At 36.1% G+C, this 22674-nt stretch overlaps 1 protein-coding gene across 1 annotated transcript in view; it reads left to right on the top strand.

Annotated features, from left to right (window-relative positions):
- Positions 1-1815: 1815 nt before the first annotated feature.
- robo1 (roundabout, axon guidance receptor, homolog 1 (Drosophila)) overlaps positions 1816-22674 on the top strand; it is a 365788-nt gene continuing 344929 nt past the window's right edge. The window contains 1 exon segment of the mRNA XM_048160983.1: positions 1816-2715. The gene's annotated coding sequence lies outside the window, so the exon portion shown is untranslated.

Raw genomic sequence — 22674 nt, 5'->3', positions numbered from 1 at the left:
TATTGTCAGATGAGGTGAGTGGCAGCGCATTGGAAATGACGGGCGTCCCTCCCAGTCCCTTTGGACGTGACCCCACTCCTACAACGGTCAGCCCTGGCAAATGTATGGCGTGGGTGGCTGGAGCACAAAGGTCTGTTTAATTCTGTGTGGATCGCTTGGTCCTGCCAATGAATGACAAGTCGGTGTCCCTAAATGCCAAGTAGCTTTAAATGGGTTGACCATATCACAAATAAACAACTTTATGTTGCGGACAAAGACTTGGAAGTGTGAATGACTTAGTGTTAATAACTTAAAGGATTAATTCACTTCAGAATGAAAATTTCCTGATAATTTACTCAACCCCATGTCATCCAAGATGTTTATATCTTTCTTTCTTCAGTTGAAAAGAAATTAAGGTTTTTGGGGAAAACATTCCAGGATTTTTCTCCATATAGTGGGCTTCAATGGCTACCAACGGGTTGAATGTCCAAATTGAAGTTTCAGTGCAGCTTCAAAGGGCTCTACACGATCCCAGATGAGGAAAAAGGGTCTGTTGTTGGATGATTTTGAAGTTGGAGGAGAAAATGAGATTTCGCCCTACCATAGTACTTCCTCCTACATCACCTTTCAACATGATTACGTAATGCGTGACGCATCGCAGAGCAGTGCAAGGCGAGCATTTGTGGTTAAAAAGTATATTTTGACCCGTTGTACCCCAGCAAAGTCCACTATATGAAGAAAAATCCTGGAATGTTTTCCTCAAAAACCTTAATTTCTTTTTGACTGATCTTGGATGACATGGGGGTGAGTAAATTATTAGGAAATTTTAATTCTGAAGTGAACTAATCCTTTAAATGTCTGTTCATATTGCATGTTTGAGGAGTCACACTTCTAATTTAAGATCTAGATGCCCATGATTAATTACCCTGCACACCCACCTCAAAAGTGAAGAGTTTGGAAATAAAACACCCTAAACATGCCAAAATAAAGAACACTAGACTTAAAGCTAGACTTGTACTTGAAAGGCAATATGTTCGAAAGACCATATAATTAAGTATTGAAACTATAGAAATCCTAAATAATAAATCATTTTGATACTCACAACAGTTCCAAAGAAGACACAATGCAAAATCACTGTCAAATCTTGAAGCTGATATAGTACAATGATTACTGATACTTATGAGTAACATTCAATGCAAGAGACTGGAAAATTTTACATTACAGGCAATAAACCCACTTGATTGTGGCAAAATACCTGTGTTGTATGGCCTCAGAGGTTTATTGCTTAATATGACAACAACAGCAATATGATAAAAGACACCCATTTTCAATAAATACTGACATATTATTGACAATAATATTAGAATAACTGTATAGGTTGTTTATGGTTGCCAAGAAATGTAGCAACTTCTATCAAGTTCAAATGATGTGAGGTTATGTGCCAATTTTAGCTATTTTACTAAGTCATTGAATCAGAATCTTTTGGGGGGAAATTTACAACTTAAATCCATGGATTACGAGGTCAAACAAACAAACAAACAAACAAAAAGAATGAATGAATGAAAATAACTAACTTCAACAAAAACACATTATTAGACAGCACATGTTCAATGTTCAATAAACTCTTCCATATTATTCATAATCAGAATAAACAATCCATCTACTGTGTCATTTAGTTTATTAGCCGAACTGTTCGTCGTCCTACTGGTGAAACTGCGTAGGCTACCTGTAGATAATCGATGGTCTTGGCCTTACCTTTGTCGCAGCGGTAGGGCGTAAAGAGAATTACCCGGATGTAATGCTGCCTTCACGTGCTATCGGAAATTTGATAATTCCCACTTCTGACGTTGTGATTACGAGCTCATAGCATTCAAGTTTCGAAATGGGAAGTCGTTGAGGTTTAATTTTTACCTAGGAAACTTATATTTACGATAATTCCGAGAGCACGTGAAGGCCCACGGCGTTAGTTTGTAAACAACTTCATATAAGCTGGAGCAGAGCGTTTGATTGGACACATATCTGTCTAATGCAAGATGAGTCATCAATATTCTTGTTCTGTTTTCTCTTGAGAGTGAGACTGTTGGTTTAAAATGCTTATATCTGCTAAAAATTACTTTTGTCAACTATTTGGCGTAGGCCTACACTCGTATATTTCCTCAAAGCTGCGAGACATGAACCAAAAACTCTTATTTTGATTATATTGGTGTGTTAAAATCCGAACTATCCTTTTTGTGATTCGTTTTACAGCTTCGAGATTAGCTACATTCTATAACTGAATCTGTCACTGGACTTATTTATAAAACAGTTTGATTGTACTTGTATAGTACATTCGGGTAAATTAATAATAAAAACGGTGGAAGGATGAAGTAATGCAATGCTCGTAGTGCAATAACTCAAAGTTCAGTGGCGCTGCGGTTCAGCTTTAGGACCCGGGGAGGCAGAGCGCAGTGACAGCGCGTGGACAGATCTGCTTTACCGCACACGCACCGCATCAGCAGCGCGTGAGAGCGCGGAAAAAAGACACTATCCACCGGCACACTCCGGTGCTCGTCTCGCTCTTCTTTCCTTGTGTGGCTGAACTGCCCTAAACTAAAGCTCACCTTGTTTCCCAGCGCATCTAAATTCCAAGTGCTGACCATCCCTTGGAAAGTTACGCACGGCTCATTGGAGAGATGGAAGAGTAGTTGCACTTCTGTTCTTGGAATTATCAAGCATCGTCTGTGATCAGGAAAGTGGGTAAGATATTCTATTTTCATTATTGCGTTTTAAAAGCTTTGTGCATTGAAGCCTCTCAGTCAACCAGCAGAATGTCTTGTGTTTTAGGGGTTCGGATCTGATTTTTAAAAAAGAAGTTTAATGCAATTTGTCCAATTCAGCCTAAAGGGATTTGAGAATGGACGAACTTTCTATTGGCCATGTATTGCATGAATCAGAGAGATATTCTGAGCGAAAAAGAACATTTTATAGAAGCTTGTGAAGTGCTGTAATGTGTATTTAAAGTATATATACCAGCCTTAAGAAGGATGCTGATGGTTTCATGCTGCATTCAAGACATACAAATTAATTGTATTGGAAGTAAAGAGTAATTTTGCATACTGTGATATACTCAGAGACAGTTGTGATTCATTTGAAAGTCTTATTGCATCTGCAGTGAAAGTGAACGACAGACACTTTGGCCCTGAGATCAGAATTTTGCTTAGACTTGCATTGAGCAGAACGGTGGACTGCTGAAACAGCGTACAATCACACAGCTTATTGGCGATCAGCCGTTTGACCCTCATGTTCTGTATTTTTTCACATCTTTTCCTCTAAAGACTAATTAAACCCCAAGAGACAGACATTATTGAAGCTTTAGCCCACTTTTTTCACCACAGAGTAGACATGCGCTTTTCGGAATAGTGACTCTTATGTATAAAATCTTATATATTTTAATCATATGTCTGTGACACCAACCAGGAGAAAAATAATTGACATCGTTTTTTTTTTTTTTTTTTTTTTTTTTTTTTTTTAATTGGTGGCAAGTTATCACAAAATTAGGAGTGTTAACCTTACATAAACATATTTAGATTTTTTTTTTTTTTAAAGCTAGTGCACATTATACTCAGATCTTGAGCCTATGAAATTGGGAGCTGACTCTGGTGCTGAAAGCATTGCATGAGTCTAACTCATTCTGAGAATTTTTCAATCTTTTAAAGCCTGATTTGAAGTTGAAATCTCATTTATAATCATTCCCTATGAAATTGCAAGGTAGCGATCTGATACATCAACCTATTTTTGAGCTATTAAAAGGGGCTTGGGGTCTGTAAAAGCCCAGACAGAGCTTGAGAACAGTCCTCATTGTGTTGAAGTGAGAGCTGGCCCATGCTGAAAGTTTCAAAGAACAGTCAGGTGTGCTCAGAATACATAAATGTATTTTTAACGGGTAATGTCCTTCATAAATGTATGAAATGGAGAATACCTCCATGAATTAATCATCTCTCTCAACGTGCCGCGTTTGTTTAATCCAGTGATTGTAATATAGTCTTTTGTACTGTGCTGTGCTATGCCCAAGAGAAATCAACCCAGTGTGGTTTTTCAATAAAGCTGAAAATATTTCAAATATCAAAAAGCGTGACCCGGTACTGTTCATTGTACATGTAATCAAGCCTCAATTAAAATCGATGGTGAGAAGACGTTGAGCTTTGCCTTTTTGAGAGTGTTTTCTAATCACGGTGAATGAAAGGCATCTTCATCAAAGATCAACATTCATTTTCTTTGTAAGAGTATGAAACAATTCGTGCTTTCAGGGAAAAAAAAGTGGAACAGATGCCACCAAAGTGATTGTAAAGCCTCTCGTGACATTTGCATGTGTGTGAACCATGCAAGACATATGGTCTCCAAGGTATTTGGGCTGTCAATTTGATCTCATTTAGCGCTGTTATCCAGCCAGGTGCTGTAATTTAAAATTCAGCGTTCCAGCACACTCTTCATTTGATGATAAAGTACTTTTTGGTGCCCTTTTTTGTTGGTGCCTCTCTAGGGGTTCTTTGGCAGCCCAAGTGTGACTAGCTTTAAGTCCTGTGAATTGTATTACTCATGGGTTTCGATTAAAACTGAATTTGAGGGTTCTGAAGGAAGCAGGTGGACCAGTGGTCTGTAAAATACTCTATTTCTTGCTTGTATCTGGGCTCTTTAGGTGGCTGGACCCATGCGTGACCTCCATAATGTCATGTGATTCACCTCAGTGAGTTCTTCGCTGGCATGCCAATTTCTAGAGAGTGTTGCTCGATAGACAGTTCTGGACCAGAGCCAAAGTCGCTAGATTATCATCTCTTCTTCTATCTCATTTTTTCTCTTTCTACTGTGTGCAAGTCCACAGGAGGTCTGACAGGAAATGCGTGACGGAACAGGCTGGTGGTGTTTGGAAATATAATTTTGTAATCTGACATACACTACGTGGCCAAAAGGATATGGTCATGCCCTTATAATTGAACAATTTCATCTATAGGTCTTCTTTTAATTCTAGATAAATCTTAAGGCGATATGCAATAGACACTCTGGTGTAAATTTAATGCCATTTTTCCAAATATTTTGAGATTATTTTTAATGCATTTTGAGTAAATGTTGTGTAAAATAAGTTAATTCAGCAAGTTTCTGTACAAGCTATAATTGAATTTAGTTTTGTACTATAATATTTTTTTTTTTTGAAAAGAGTCTTTTGTGCTCACCAAGGCTGCATTTTTTTAATACAGTAGCAACAATAATTTTGTGAAATATTATTACAAATAAAAATAACTGTTTTTTTATTGTAATATATTACATATATATATTACATATATATATTTTAAAGTGTAATGTATTCTTGTGAAAAAAAAGCTGTATTTTTAGCATCACTACTCCAGGTTTCAATGTCACATGATCCTTCAGAAATCATTCTAATGCTGATTTGCTGCTCAAGAAATATTTCTTATTATTAATGTTGAAAACAATTGTGCTGCTATTTTGCAGAAACCATAATACTTTTCTACGGAAGAGGATTAGGGCCACTTAATAATAAATAAATAAAGCCATCTCGAGATTAAAGTTAAGTTTTGAGAAAAAAGTCAAGATAAAATGTTGAGAAAAAACTCGTTAAATTTCGAGAAAAAAGTCAAGATAAAATGTTGAGAATAAACTCGTTAAATTACAAGAAAAAACTCGTTAAATTTCGAGAAAAAAGTCGAGATAATATGTTGAGAATAAACTTGTTAAATTACGAGAAGAAACTCGTTAAATTTAGAGAAAAAAGTCAAGATAAAATGTTGAGAATAAAGTCATTAAATTTCGAGAAAAAACTCGTTAAATTTAGAGAAAAAAGTCGAGATAAAATGTTGAGAATAAAGTCATTAAATTACGAGAAAAAAGTCGTTAAATTATGAGAACAAATTCATTAAATTATGAGAAAATATGTTGTTAAATTTCGAGAAAAAAGTCGAGATAAAATGTTGAGAATTAAGTCATTAAATTATGAGAAAAAAGTCGTTAAATTACGAGAACAAATTTGTTAAATTACGACTTTTTTCTCGTAATTTAATGACTTTATTCTCATAGTTTAATGAGTTTGTTCTCAACATTTTATTTCGACTTTTTTCTTCGAAATTTAACAACTTTAATCTCGAGATGGTTTTATTTTTTTATTATTGCTTGGCCCTAATACTCTTCCGTACTTTTCTTTGTTTCTTTAATTAATAGAACATTAAAAAGGACAGCCTTTAAAATGTATAAAGTTTTGCTTACATTTTTTTTTGTAACAATGTAAAAGTCTTTTCTGTAACTTTACATAAATTTAATGTATCTTTACAGAATAAAAGTATTATATTCTTTTAAAAGCTGACAAACTTTTGAATGCCCTGCTATCATGATCACTATTGGCCATTGAAAACTGCATTTCAGTCATGACAACTCTTGGTATAGTTTATAAAACATTTTATTAATGTAAATGGAATGTACATATAGGTTTAGTCTTGGTGGACTAGAGCTACACTGCTGCTGCTGCTGCAGAGAAAGTATGACTTGTTTCTGTTATGTACTCAGAACATAAAATGAATGGAAAATGCTGCTGCTACCCCCTGTAGGAGATATAGGCAGGTGGTGCTGGGGAGGTGGAGGGCTAGAATAAGAATTTACATAACAAGTAGAGTTAGCATTTTCATTTGGATCATAGACTTTAAAAAAGATGGACGATGCACCTTCACTCTCTACCAGTGCAGAAAAGTGAAGCCGCCAATGTCCAAATATGGTGCTGACATCTTGGAACCCGAGTCAGTAGTGAGCATGAAGTGGATCTGCGGTATCAAGGCCCCGCCCACACTCCTGCAGAATCAGTTAGTACAGCTTACTGCAGAACAACTCATTATGTCTGTGTGAAATAAACAGTTATTGAAATTGGAGTTGGAGCTCCAATCTCCTCCCAAAAATCCTAAAAAAAGTCTGTTGGTGACTCATTGACTACTTAGCTCAGAGAAGCTATCAATCTCAGCTGTCAATCATGACGTTCAACCCCTGTTTTTAACTTATTTAAAACTTATTTAAAAAAAATGAACACTTGAATTTACATCAGCGTGATAAATACTACCTAAAATGACAGAAACCATCTTTGGAAAAAAAATTATTTAATTTGATTGTATCACTTCCCATTCGCTTACATGGAGAGGGCGGGGTTTATGAGCTATACTGCATCCAGCCACCTGGGGGCGATTGAAACGTTTTGGCTTCACTTTTCAGGACTTGTGCAGCACACTTGATTTGGATGTGTCGTGGTTATAAAGGGAAGTAGTAATGGATATGTGAAATCGATTGGCTGTAGAAGTTAAATTAAAACAACCAATCAGAACGCGAATAGAGTTTCATGGCCGAACTATTTATATCAGTCAACCACTATGTAAACAGAACCTAATGTTGAAATGGTCACATGTAGCTTTTTAAGGACATGTTGATTTAAGCTGATTTGTTAGCCTAATTTGTTGTCACATTGGTGAAAAAGTTCTGTATTGATTCTATGTATGAACATAATGGTTGAAACAGATGAAAATGTTCTGATGTAAGACATCTGCTGCAAAAATTATGCTGCTGCAGCCAAATTATAATGTTTTGTGGAAGCTGACGCAATTACTCCACGCCGTTTACTTGTAAACTTGTGACACAGGAGTCAAAAATCACAATCGGACAGCTAATTATAGAGCATTTTAGTTAATTGTGTGCCTTCAACTTTGTTGCAGCAGTTCTTTGTATGTTGACAATGTCCATAAAGAAACAATTTACTCGTTGCATACACATATTCTTTACACAACACAAAATTAATTGCCAGTTGCCAAATTTGTGTAAATCTCACGTCCATAGAATGTGGTTTATTGCCATAAGTAGTTGGTTTGGGGATCAGGGGTTGGAAAGCAAGATGTGGTTCTTAAGCGAAGGAGTGTGAACATGAAGTGTATCATCATTCAACACCTGTTTTCGTTTGCATCCACACCCACACAGCCTCCATGCCCCTTGCCACTTCCGATCCATTTCTGTTGCCCTTTTCTTGGATAAACGTGTGCAAACCAGAGAGGAACGCAACTCCAGCCCTCACGGCAAATCTGAAGCTTATCATTGAAATTGGATTTTAGCCTGCGTGCTGCAGCCAATGGGGATGTGCTGATACGGTCTGGCCCTGGACCGTGGGGGTTAAATATCGTACAGTGTCTAAGGATTTAGAATTGGAAATGGAAATTCTGCAGTTTCCACAAAAGTGGTGCGCACTGTATGGTCTGTTCTCAGGAAATGACTGGTTATCAGCGGACTTATCGTTGAACAACTGCAGACCTGAATAGCCTATGGCTGTTAATAAATCTCTCTCTCTCTCTCTCTCTGCTCTTCACTCGCTCTCTGTCTTTGGGGAATTGTGAAGATAGATTATTTGTTGCGCATGTGGATGTGATCAGATGTCCTCTGGGTAGGATTGCTTGAATTGTTTCCTGTCTTGTAGTGCTGTCCGCAGGAAGCCCTGTGTGTGTGACAGATGTCAGAGACCTGGTTCCGTGACCCTTGTGTAAGTGTGTAATCTGGTGGGAAGACCTGACAGATCGTAGCCCTCACCCTGACAAAGAGAAAAGCCACAAGACCTTAAACAAGCAAACACAATGTTTTCTCAGAATGTTCACTGAGAGAAATGGTCAGGTAGTTAAATATTTAAATAAAACATGACTACACATACTTTAGGCAGAATTTGCTATGTCCCTGAACCTAAACATTATTCAGTCTCATGTTCAGTTCAAATATGTGGGGTGGAGATGTTTTAAATTATTCTCACCAAGGCAGCATTTATCTGATCAAAAAGTACAGTAAAACAGTAATATTGTGAAATATTATTGACATTTAAAAAACTGTTTTATATTTTAATATATTGTAAAATTTAATTTATTCCTGTGATTGCAAAGTTTTGTTTTCAGCATCATTACTCCTTCAGAAATCATTTTAATATGCTGATTTGATGCTTAAGAAACAGTGCTTCTTAAAGTCCCCCAGTAGTCAATCATTTTATCCCTCAAAACTCATCTTTGATCACCAAAATGACATATTTGAACACTTTTTCCTGTGAATAAAATTTCTTCATGCCTTAAAATAGCTAGAATGTAACTCTACACCCTTGCTTCATTTAGTATGCTGATCTATGAATATGCTAATTATCCCCGCCTCCACTTATTCGCACAAGCTCAGAGATCCACTCGGTCAACTTACTGAGGTAAACGCTGCACAGTAGTTGCGATTTTTACAATGTTGGAAACATAATAATGGTAATTAATATGATTAGCTTTTTGCGTTTGTTACGTTATCAAACAGCTAATAATGTGTTGCTAATGTTACACAAACCATGTGCCCTTTCTTCGTCTCAGAGTCAGACAGCTGTCTTCTAACAATCAGTATCCTTAGAAACGCTTTGAACAACTCAGAACGTCAGTGGAGAAAGGCATATAGTTCATCATATCCATAACATCGTAATACACACGCAATATTGCTAAATCTACCCGGTTTTTCATATCAACAGAAAACTATACCAGGAAAACCTGGCTTCTTTTGAGACTCCCTTGCACGGTCAGTTAATGATATGCTAAACCCCACCCCTCATGTTGATGTGATTGGCTACAAGGTAGTTTGTGACGTCAGAAACACCAGGGATTTCAAACCACGTTTCTGAGACTGTCTTAGTTCACTGGAGATTTAAAGAGAAAATACTCAGCAATGGTTTTGACTAATGAATTTGCACATGGTTTGTCTTATAACATATTAAAAACACCACATAGACATATGAACAGCATTAAAAACTTGATTTTCACCACAGGGTGTCTTTAATATTGTTTTTGTGGAACCCATGATAATTTTTTATGAATAAAAATTTCAAAAGAATAGCATTTTATTTGAAATATAACTGGCACTTTTGACCAATTTAATGCATCATTGCTGAATAAAAACAAAAAAACTTTAAAAACAAATCTTACTGATCCCAAACTTTTGAATGAGTGTAGTGTAGATCTTTTCCATCCAGATGGTTCATAGAGAATGCATAGAGAAGGCTAAAAAAAATAATAAAGTGTTTTTTCTCTGCAATTCTTGACTCAATGTAGAGTTTATTACACTGTAAAAAGTAATATGCTCTATCTACTTAATAAAACAGATTACACACAATATTATTAATTAAATTCAAAATATAAGAATTAAGTTAGAATAAATCAAATTAATAACTTAAAAGTCAACCATTTAAAATGTGTAAAATTAGCAAACATCATTAAAAAACCATAAACTGACATAAAAAGCAAAGAATCAAACTGTCCAACTAAATGAAACACTGATCACCATTGTGGTGATCAAACATTTTCAATAAAATCAACATTTAAATCTCTGTTAATTCTTGTGTTTTTCTTTCCTTCAGTAATTCTACTTGTTATTCATCAGGTGTCTTCAATGCTAGCAATAAAAACATTGAGTTCTTAATTCATCTTTGACGTCTGTCTTTTATTCAGATATTTTTGTTTAAATTTCACTTAAATTTTACTAATTTTAAATGGCTGACATTTAAGGAATTAATTTGATTATTTTTCTAACTCAATTCTATTTGTTGAATTTGAAGTAATAATGTTGCTTGTCATGTGTTGCCAAAATTTTTGTAGATAGAGATAAAGATATAGCGTATTACTTTTTACAGTGTAGGCAGGTTTGTAATGATGTCTGGTCACAAGACACATGAGAACCAATGATGATTAACATTAATAAAGTCAAACAGCTCTTATTACATTTGTAGTCCATTTCAGAGCTTTGGCGGAAGAGGAAGATCATGAGAAAATACAGATTTAAATCACAGAAAGCTATTATTTGAAACCAAAAGACTTGGACTTTAGTGCACAAGTCAGATGACCCACTTCTATGGTGCATTTTTTGGATTATTTTCTCCTTTTTTGAGCTTTTTAAGCATACTCAAATAGCACTACCAATGGCAAAGTCATGGGTTTCGATTCCCAGTGAATGTATATAAAATGCATACCTTGAAAGCCCATTTCATTAATGTACATTTTGGCAGACATAGTGACAAAGAACTGTTATTGTATAGAAAAGAGCTTTCTGTACAATTAAAAAAGGCAGCTTACATGTTTGGAATGACTTTGGGGAAATAAATAATGGCAGAATTGTAATTGTTGGGTGAATTATTCCTTTAACCTCAATGCTAACCATCGTAGAAATTAACATTTTTGAATGTCACATTATGAAATGCATTGCAATTAGTTGGAAATATACACAAATGAATAATTAATTAATTCAGGAATTAATTTAACAAATGCTCATTATGTCTGTAATAGTTCATAAAAGATCTCCAACACATATCGTTTGAATTGTCTAGGCTGACATATCTTAGTCATTATCTGCTTGTATTTTATTGTAGCCTTTGGCGAGCCTACAGCATCACTGTGAGGGATGTGACTGCAAAGTCATCACACTAAGCATTGTGAATATCATAAGAGCATCAGCGGACACCCTACAAACACTAACGATTCCGGAAAAGAAGTCCCCGTTTTTTCATTTGTATCCTCAGCCGTGTGGTGTTTCATAATTTAGCAGGTTTTAATGTCATAAAACAGCTTGGGGCTCAGCAGGGGGTTGGGGAGATAATTGGGGTGTTTTTCATCTTCACTGGTTCTTAAATGTGCTTTTTAAGTCAGGACTTTCCTGTGGCCCATGTGAAGTACAGCCAGCGCTTCTCATGTCGGTCTCTGGAGGGGGAGGCGGGTGGGAAGAGAGGGGGTCTTTTCAGGGGGTCACTTCAGTAGGTGCTTTTCTCTTTCTACAGTCAGGCACAGATTGAAAGAAGCCACTCTGACGTCTCTCATTCTGTCAGGCATTAAAAATGTCAGTTTTACCATAAAAATGGAGATTATTGTAATGCAATTTTGGTACAGTGAATGGTGCAGTTATGGAGTAACTTGTGCATGATGATGTTGAATGTTGCGAATTCTCAACTGTTTGTTTACTATTCATGTAAAATTAGAGTAGGTTTAAAGGGGTCATGACATGTTTGTTTTATTTATTTTATGTTCCTTGAGTGAGTTCCTCACTTATAATGTTAATAACTAGGGCTGCACGATATATCGCATGAGATTGTCACGCGCATTTCATCAGTAAAAGCCGATTCCCTGATTACCGCTAAATCGCCATCACCTGCTTTCAAATGGAGCGGCATTTAATAGACAGAACCGTAGATCACTGAAAAGCCACGCAATATCGCGTTCATATCGCAGATGAATCGCCTTCGATAATGAACGCGATATTGCGTGGCTTTTCAGTGAACTACGGCTCTGTCTATTAAATGCCGCTCCATTTGAAAGCAGGTGATGGCGATTTAGCGGTAATCAGGGAATCGGCTTTACTGACGAAATGCGCGTGACAATCTCATGCGATATATCGTGCAGCCCTATTAATAACATTTTTTGGCCCCAGAAAGCAAATATATATGCGGAAAAATTATTATTTTCAACCTTCATTCTGACCCTCTGCACAGTTTCTTTGTAAACTCTCAATTACACTGTGCCTTACTGACAAAATAAAATGCTCCGAACAAACATAATCCTCCGACACAATCCAGGACGCCATTAAAATAAACTATCATCTTGTTTCTGATGCTAGGATTCTTCTGAAGTCTGTATAGAGCTGTTTAAACAAGCAAACGTTCTTTCGCTCTTCCATTTGTCCTGTTGTCGGCAGACTCAAGTGTGTGGATTATGTCAGAAAGTGAATGAGCATCTGTATACTGTATCCAGTGTAGACAGCATCAGTGATTATAATGGGCTCTATTGCCATGTTAGTTTACACTGAAGTTCAGAGAATTGCATCTGTTGGATTTACAACACCTGAATTCATCCACTTCTCTCGAAATACATGAAAGTAAGTGACCGGTGAACTGGGAGAACAAACTTTAAAGTTACTTACACAATGTGTATCAGATATGATTAAAACGTGTCGTCTAATTATAATGGAAAGGATTATTATTGCCGCTTCCATAGACATCAGTGTATTTTACAAACTGTAAATGTATTGTTTTGTTAGTACTTATGTGTATTTAAATATCTGAAACCTAAAATAAACATTATGTGGTTAAGAACACTGCATATTTGTGATATATGAAAAGCGCTGAGTGTGTTTGTCTCTGGCTCAACGCCAGCCAAAGTGTGAAAGCACTTTTGAATTTAGCATTGATCACGTGATGCACTGAACGTTCTAATCGCACCGTTACGCTCCAAGGCCCAGCCTAGACTGATCATACCAGTGTCATCGTCAAAGGGTTAATAGTGAAGTTCATATTCATAGCACAAATATAGTTCGACAAAAAATGATTTTTCTCATTGCCTCTTCTTGCAGAACAGCTTATTTGTTGCTTGTACTGCTGTGTCATTTCTGAGAACACGTTGAGGACAAACTCCTTGTGCACCATCTGCAGCGGTTCGTGCTTCACGCCACAACATGGCTATGCAGCATTTCTACCAGGGTTTTGTTGCATTCAGAGTTGAATTGAGAATGCCTTTTAAATTCCAATTCAGTTCATGAATCTGAACTGAGATAGCAGAACTGTTTAAATGTAAAGATGCAGAATTAAAAAGAATGGAAATTCAAAGAAATTCAACAGTCATTTTTAACTAGAAAAACAAAGTTAGTCGAAACAAACCTTTAATATGGGCTTGATGAAAGCATGTTTGAAACTTTAAAATGGCCTCACGTAGACAGATATGATGGATGGATGGTTGGTTGGTTGATTTATTGGTTGGTTGATTGGTTGATTTATTGATATTTTGGTCGATTGATTGATTGATTGATTGATTGATTGATCTTCCTGTCAATCCAGTACAACTTCCTGTGGGGTGTGGCCAATTAAATTTAAATTCATGAATCGAACGGTGACCAGTTGTTTAATTTGAATTTTGCCCAAGCCCGATTCCAACTGATTGTTAACATACATGACAGAAATATACTACAATTATATTCAGCCACAACTTCGATTGATTGAAATATTGATTTATACAGGTATACCAGTAATATCAGTAGGTTATTATCGACAGTCCCATAATTCCCAGCCATCCATACCCAAATTTATGCCCATGACATTTTTGTATGCCAGACTTTTTCTCTTTGGTTAATAGTAAATATTTGCTTATCAACTTTGCCTTTCTTATAATTAATGGAAAACACAATGAATACACAATAGCTCTGCCAACTGGAGCTCATGAATGTCCTAACTGCCGCAATAACAATCAACTGTCATAATAGCAATGCACTGAACATTAACTCCGAATTATAATGACAAACACTGTTTTCCAAATCCTAACTAGCCTCGCTGCCAGTTTGAGGAGACACTTCTGTTAGTCAATGTGCCAGTTTGTAGTGCAAATGACATAGCGGTCTAGTTCTGTGATATTTCCAGTTTGTTGGCATGGCAACTGGTTTCTACAAAGCCTTCAAACATTGCATACTGGGTTTTATGGTCACTTGCATCTTTATTACTCACTTGCATGTTTTGGTTGGATACCATTTACTGTTCACCAATGACTCAGTTCAGGTTCTGGCCGCCAATTGGATCTCCATGTAAATTTCTGCTCCCAAATCTAATCAAAACTCTGTTAGGCTGCATGTTGCCAGGTTGGCGTTTTTAAAATTAGACTTACAGTGATGCTTCAGCTTTCATCCACCACTCTTCAAGACACACATGCGCAGTCACATGCTAACATGGCCACGGCAGTGAATCACACTTTTATTTGAGACAATAGAGTTTGATGTGACAGGTGCAAACCGGTAAGTCATCCATCAAATCCAAACCAGTCAATGCACCCTTTCTTCAAGGTCAGCAATATTTAAAGCACAACCGTCAGTCAGGAGAGAACATTATTTAGCTGTTGGGTTTAACGGGTACAGCAGTATTAGTAACACATTGAAGTACTTCATTAACTTGTAAATTATTTAGTTTCTTTAATTATAATTAAATGCTGTTCTTTTGAACTTTCTCTTCATTAAAGAATCCTGAAAAAATGCTTCTACAATGGTTTCTACAAAAATATGAAGCGGTACAACTGTTTTCAACATTGATAATAATAAGAAATGTTTCTTGAGCAGAAATCATCATATTAGAATGATTTCTGAAGGATCATGTGACACTGAAGACTGGAGTAATGATGCTGAAAATACAGCTTTGCATCACAGGGATAAATTACATTTTAAAATATATTCAATTCAAATAGAAAACTTATTTTGAATTGTAATAATATTTCACAATATTATTATCACAATATTTGTGATCAAATAATGCAGCTTTGGTGAGCATTAGAGACTTCCTTCAAAAAACATGAAAAAAAAAATCAACATTTTAAATGCTATAGTGTACATCCGATTTGTCACTTTTAACGGGTCATTGACGAATAAGGTTTTACAAATGTGTAAAAAAAAAAAAAACACAATGGAGATTTAATTAATTTTGAAGTTTTATTAAGTGTTAACAATGAGATTGTGGTTTTTAAAATCAATTAACTCTGCTTTTGTCATTTTTTTCCAAAGTGGTCAAAATTTGGCACCAAAAAAGTCATTCGGTTTAACCAAAATTTCACTTGACACTTGGTTATACCGAATGACAATATTTTCAAACAATGCTAACAGGCTGATATCTAGCTAGCTAGCAAAAGGACAATCAAACATTTTATATTTAGTACAAGTTTTTAAAATATTACAACATTTTCCATGTTTTATAGCGGTTGTACCGAATGACCTGATGTTTCGGGACATGCGTATGAGCAAGTGAAAACATGAATTTTTCAAATAGTTAAGAGAGAGTTAGTTACTTTGCTTCATGACCATGTGGTCCTTTGTAGGTGTCTGAATGATGTCACATCCTGTCACATGATATTGACCGCATGACTTGATCCAAAATGGTCCCTTTATATTGGTTACTCCAAATGACATCAATGAAATTCATCTTTCCGGACATTTTTTCTCATAACAAAGCAACAACTTCTACACATAATTTTATTACCATTTTGCACTATGTTGACATATGATGTTATAAAATCATGCCAGAATAAAAAATATATACATTTATTACATTTTAAGATATTTTAATCAAGTGGCTGTATTGGCCTTTGGACGGTTAAACCAAATGACCTTTTGACATTTCAAAATCTTTAAAATACCTTTATATGTAGCAAAATATAATTAAAACCTTTTGGATTCAATAAAAGAGATCTAGTTCTACTACCTTACATACTTTGGATGTCATATCTTTGTTTTTATTATTATTAAGGCCTTTGGACAAAAAAAAAAGACCCGTCACGTCATTGATCCATATAAACAGAATCAGATCTCATATATGTTTTATAAATTGTCTTGTTGTCATAGAGAAAAATTTTGAAGATTTGATTCAGAAGAATGCTTCAGCTTTTTGAGATTTAGTGCTTTGCGAAAGACCAAGCATAAGACAAGAGAAGATGAATTGTGGAGCATGCATTGAGATCAGAGTGAATATGGGTCCTTAGGTTATTGATGCGACGTGTCAATAGCAGACGTGAGTGACTGATTGACTTGGAAATTGTTCTCAGGCCATTTGCATGCGAGTTTAAATCAGAGACTAAAAAAAGAACAAAGGTTTGGGTTAAAGGTCAGGCGAGGATTGTGGGTGAAATTGTTATTCTATCCATCTTTTTCTCAGGAACAAAGATACTTGATTGTGTCCCGGACACTTCCAATATTTCGCCTTTCTCACTTAATGGCACATCATATGACACTTGCTACTCATAATTTGTCATTTTAATGAATGTTGTGCTGTCTGTCAAATAGTTCACTGCCCTGAGGTTCTGGACAGACGTCAATTTCTGTTTGTTAATGGTTGGTTTTAATGTCCCCCCTCTGTCTCTCTCCTCTCGGAGTGAGTTGATGGGACCATCCTGCCATTTGTCTGTAATTACCCCCGGTGTACATCACCCTACCTATCCCAACAGGCTCTGGCAGGGATGCTATTATTTTACTACTGGCCTCGAGACAGCGATGTGTTTTTGAGTGACACCTCTGTAAACAGTCCAGTAGTGTCACGTAGCCAGACTTTTTGACTTGTGACATTTAGTCTGGCCCGGTTTGCAGCTTATTCTGGCCAAGAGACTGTCTGGCTGCATGTTAAGTGATCGCTTTGTTTTTATAAGCCATTTAGAGGCAGGTTTATTTATTCCAAACAGATTATACCACAACAACAGGCCGGCATTGAAAAATGAATTCTTCAGTAATCTTCAGAAACAGCTGTACAGTAAATGGTAAACAAAATAGCTTAAAATCTATTTCATAGATTTGATTGCTTGAACTCATAAGTATTTTACATACGCAAAGTAGTAGTTTTACTTACACTGAAGTGTACAATATTGACCTATTGACAGCACTAAAATGTAAATTACTTGCGCATGAACAACTTCACAGACATACAAATGTGTACAAATCCTTATTTATGAGTATTAAAATTGTGGTATTAATATTTTGATTCTATTGTATTAAATTGTCATATATATGTCTTCAGTTGCATTTATTACACAGTTTACTCATCTACTCAACATGAAATGATAACATTTCGCTTTGTTCTGTGACTTCTGCTGCAAACTTGTTTTGAAGGATTACATAATGTTAAAGAAGTTCACTTTAAAATGATTACCTTAAATTGAGCAACATTTCTGCCATTGTTTAACCGTTATTTATCATTTCATGACATATTTATCACACAAAAGGTGTTTTCTCAGTCTTATGCTGTGACTGACAATAGAACCATAAAATACACCAAAAATGCAACATAAATTCACAAAAGTAATCAATTTTATTTGTGTGGTGTAATTCACATCTTTTGATTTCATACGTTTGTGAGGAACAGACCTAAATTCATTACAAATTCGAAAATTACCGCCTCAAGAAGCTTTACGACACGTTTTACGGCAGTAATAACAAACGTCCTGTCCTTGATTTTGATTGGTCAATAACTGTTTTATTCATGATAAAACATGGCTATGACCGCTTCACCCAACGGTTCTGTGTATCACTACACAACACCCTTAGCAACCACTCTTAGCAACGTAAACTGTATGTTCTCAGTTGATATTGTTCATTGAAGCTTCCTGTATTATGTAGAAGAGTATTGTGAGAAAAAGATCGAGTGAGTGAGTTTATTACCTGCATTCAGATTTAGCATTTTCCTTCAGGTCAGTCCAATGTTCATAATAAAAAATCTGTTTAAATGTCTGATGTATTATCTTGTCCTTTTAACAGTTAAGGGGTTTTCCCATGACTGACAGCGCTAGTCAAAGCATTTGTCAGTTGTGTCTTGTTCCGTTTTCAAAACAATTGAGTCTTTTCAATATAAAAGTCTTCGCTACTGACTGACACGCTCATAAAGACAGTCTTTGCCGCCATCTAATGGTGTAATAATGTAACTTCTGTTGCTGTTCACTGTCAGGGACTATTTTTTCTGGCGGAAGGAAGGCTTTTAGAAAAAGTTTACTTTATGAAAGTTGCATTGATACATATTTCTGGCTTTAATATTTGTATTGTGTGTAAACCGTTTTATAAAAGCAATAAGGTACTTGAGGCTAGTGCTGTATAGTGAATAAGTCATGGCTGAAGGGGTTGCTAACAACCTCTCATACCTTATTGCTTACTTATAGTACTTATTATTATTTTGAAATAGCTTTGATTTTTATATTTTCAGTTTAATTTTAGTTTTACTCAATGTAATGTTTGTCATTTTGTTATTTTTAATAATGTTTTTTTTTTTTTTTTTTCTATTATTTATTTTAGCTTTCATTTATTTAAGTTTTATAGCTTAATAATTTTAATAGCCTACTTCAGCTTATGCTTATTTTCAGTTAGTTAACTCTTTTTGCATAATGTAAAGTTTTCCATGCATTATGCGGTTGTGGTTGGCATGTGAAATGAAGCCACGCCTTTGTCCAAACCGCGCCCCCAAAGTCACACCCTCCACCTGTTTTCCAAAGGAAGTGTCCCGCCATAGACGCCCAAGGTCAGCATTCACCTTGAAGCCATTACCGACATCCCTCCCCCAGGTTCTTTACAACAAAAAGACTCCTTTCATCCACAACATACTTTAGCAAAGCCCTCCACCTCCTGTGATGCTTGCAATATTTCCTGTCATGCTCTATTAGGTCCCTTAATGTAGTATTATAACAAACACAACTGAGATTGGCTACACCGGACCTCCATCCGTCTGCCTGCATGTCAGCGAGTCAGACTCAAACTAAGATGGATGGAGGCCTGCCTCCACCTCAGCTCCTGACCAATGCCTTGGGGCCTCTCCACTTATTGAAATGACCTAATGTAGATTCAGACTCAACGGGGAGGGATATCTATCTATATCAAGCTGCAGGAGACAGAATGTGTGTGTGTGTTTGTGTGTGTGGTGGCTTGTTGAGGAAGGAGTTGGGTTGCTGCTGTGTCTTTGTAATTGAAAGCAAAAGAGAAATAACCTGGTGGAACATTAAGCAGGACGCTCGCCTCTGGACATGTCAAATGCACTCATTGAGAGCTGGACGTAAGGAGAGATGTGAAGAATGAAGGGGGCAGAGGTCATACAATGTATATCTGTAACACTATGGGTCATTTCATTTCATATCTTTTATATATTTGACATTTTTTTGCTCGTCATTGGAGAAATAAATGGTCACATGAAGACATACATGTTTTTTTCTTGTTTTGTGTTGCCGACGGAGATTGGTTTTGGTCCTTGCTTTGTTGCTTTTTGTTGTGTTTTTCATTGTATGGTTGTGGACTGTCTGAAAGAACCCTAATAATATTAACAACAACCAGCAGTAGCTGCAATAACAAAAGTCTTGCAGTTTGCAGTGTGTCTTATAGGAAATCGAGGTGCATTGATCTGTGGTGGCGTTTTTAATCGTGTTTCAAATTGATTGTTTCAGTCATTTTGCATCAATTCAATATGATCCCATAAGGTTGTATTTGGAAATACGTCATAACGAAGTTTCCTGAAGATATAGATTTGACTTTGTATTCTAATGAGTGGTTCATTAAGGCCGTATTTAAACATTTGAAGCAGCCATGTAGTATATGTGATGTTAATTGTTTAATTAATGGCCTTTTTTATTGTTAGAGCAAATAAACCAGCAAAACTGTGAATATTTGGGACTGTGCTTCGCTTTATGAGAAGCCAGCGTTGAGAAATGAATTGACAACACAAAAGGAGATTAAAATTGATTTTTTAAAAATGGGAATTTAAGTTACAAATGTATTGATTGAAAACCACAGTTGGGCAGGCGAAAACATTTGCTTCAACCAAACCTTAAATGAAGTGAAAATTCTGTTATTTGTTCCAAACCTGTACTTCCTTTCTTCTATGGAGGTGTTTTGCAGAACACACACACACACACACACAAAAACATACTGTGACCAGGGAAAGGGATAAAAAAAACATCTCCTAGACTAGTCTTCTGTAAGATATCTTTATATAAGAAACGGATCAGAATTTAACTTGTAAACGTCACATTGTATAATTTTGACATCCATCTTTGCTTATTACAAATACACTCAACGATACCAAGTCGATACTGAAATTTTAAAAATGTGACACTTTGAGTGCTGTTGAGCGGATTCTTAAACACCTCTGATTGGCCATTGTGTTCACGCGGTCAACAGATATGTCTGTGATTGGCTACAATGATCAACACACGGGAGTGTTTGAAGCATTTAGAAAGCGGGGGCATTTGACCGGTCCGCTTATAGACGCCTACTTTCAAACGCTCCCGTGTGTATCTGTGTAAGCACTCGGTGAAGAGCGTCATTGATGACTATTTGCAACATGTTTTTGAAGCATTGATCATTGTAGCCAATCACAGACACATCTGATGAGCGTGCGAACACAATGGCCAATCAGAGGTGCTTACGAATCCAATCAACAGCACTCAAAGCATCACATTTTTAAAATTTCAGTTGTAACAGGCTCATGGTTGAGGCAGTTGTACAGTATCGACTTGGTATCGAAGTCGGTACTTTTGACAACACTAGTATACTCTTAAAAATAAAGGTTCTTTAGTATCATTGATGGTTCCTTAGGCATTTTCACAGTTACTATAACTATTGCCGCAAGTAGCCGCTTTTTGGTGTGTTCGCACCTCAGGAACTGGGAACGATTTTAGTTCTAGGAATGCTTTTTGGGGGACTAAATTAGCTCCTACTTCAGAGTAAGGTCTAACTCAGCACAATAGAAACTACCAGTGAAGTAAGTGTACGTTGAGTGGCCGAATGCATGCCGTATGAAAAAACAAGCACCAGCCATTTTTTTAAAGCGCTGTGTAAGTTTACATACAGTCAAACCAAAAATTATTCAGACATTTTTTTTCATATTTTTGATATATTTTTACTAGTGGGTGCAGGACACTATAGTTAATTTATGTAAGTGAGGATAGTCTACATATTATACCCAAAAATTCTTTATACAGTGGACTACCAGTAAATCTAATAAAAATTTGGGACCAAAAATTATTCAGACACTTTGACCTGACCATGTTTTGCTTAAGTGTTATCTGACATAATTAAGATTAATTTTTTCTGACACAGTTTAACTCTGAGATCTTTTAATGTTTTATTACCATTTTTTTTAAACTATAGTGAATAAACTGTATTAATGAATAAAATGTTCAAGGTGTCTGAATAAATTTTGGTTTGACTGTATACTTGCTCCACGAACTAACATGGAAAACAGCGATAGATGGGCTGACACCGAAGTTGATGAATGCAGTGTTTAAATGACGTCACTGTCAGCCAGCTTACGTCACTTCAGAGTTCCTACTACCGGTGCGAATGCAACCAGGAAAATGGCCCTATGGGGGAACATTTAGTTCTCAGGGGACCGCCTTAGTTCCTATAACGGAGTTCCTACAACTACCTAGTGCTAAAGCCCCTCATGTAGAACCTTAAACATCTATGGAACCTGTCCGTTTTGCACAAAACATTCTTTATAGTGGAAAAAAATGTTCTTTAGATCATTGAAATGTTCTTCACACTGAGAAGGGAATGGTTCTTTTAAGAACTGTTTACTGAAGGATTCTTTGGGGAACCAAAACGGTTCTTTTATGGCATCACCCCTTTTGGAACCTTTATTTTTAAGAGTGTATTCTATATAATTTTGTGTTCTACAGAACAAAGCAAAGTTTGGAACGACTCGAGGGTGAAGAAATCATGACAGAATTTTCATTTTTGAGTGAACCGTTCATTTCTTTTCAGTTTTCAAGCCACATTTCTGATTCAGATCATGTAATAAATTCATAGACATTTTGTATCCGTTGTCTTGAAATGCTGTTCACATTTCACCCGCAGTTTTTATTCCAAGCCACGTAGACTCTCTCTACATGAATTATGTACAACAAATGATCTCAAAAAGAGGAAAAAAGTGCATGTGTAGGCTCAAATATCCTTGACCCTTGCTCCCAGATCTCTTTTTCCATACTAATCTGGTTTTCTTGGACCTGCTCTCTGACCCAAACCTTGCAGTGCAACCTCATACAACTCTTATTATTATCAGGAGTGGCTTGAGCGCTCTATTTCTAAAAACCACACAGCCATACATGAAAGACCAGGATTTCATACAAATAATGTAAATATACAATAGAGAATGACTTG

The sequence above is a fragment of the Megalobrama amblycephala genome, linkage group LG16 (genome assembly GCF_018812025.1).
Source record: "Megalobrama amblycephala isolate DHTTF-2021 linkage group LG16, ASM1881202v1, whole genome shotgun sequence".
NCBI lineage: Eukaryota > Metazoa > Chordata > Actinopteri > Cypriniformes > Xenocyprididae > Megalobrama > Megalobrama amblycephala.
Note: the sequence above shows the minus strand (reverse complement) of the source record. Positions and strands in the feature narration are given on the sequence as shown.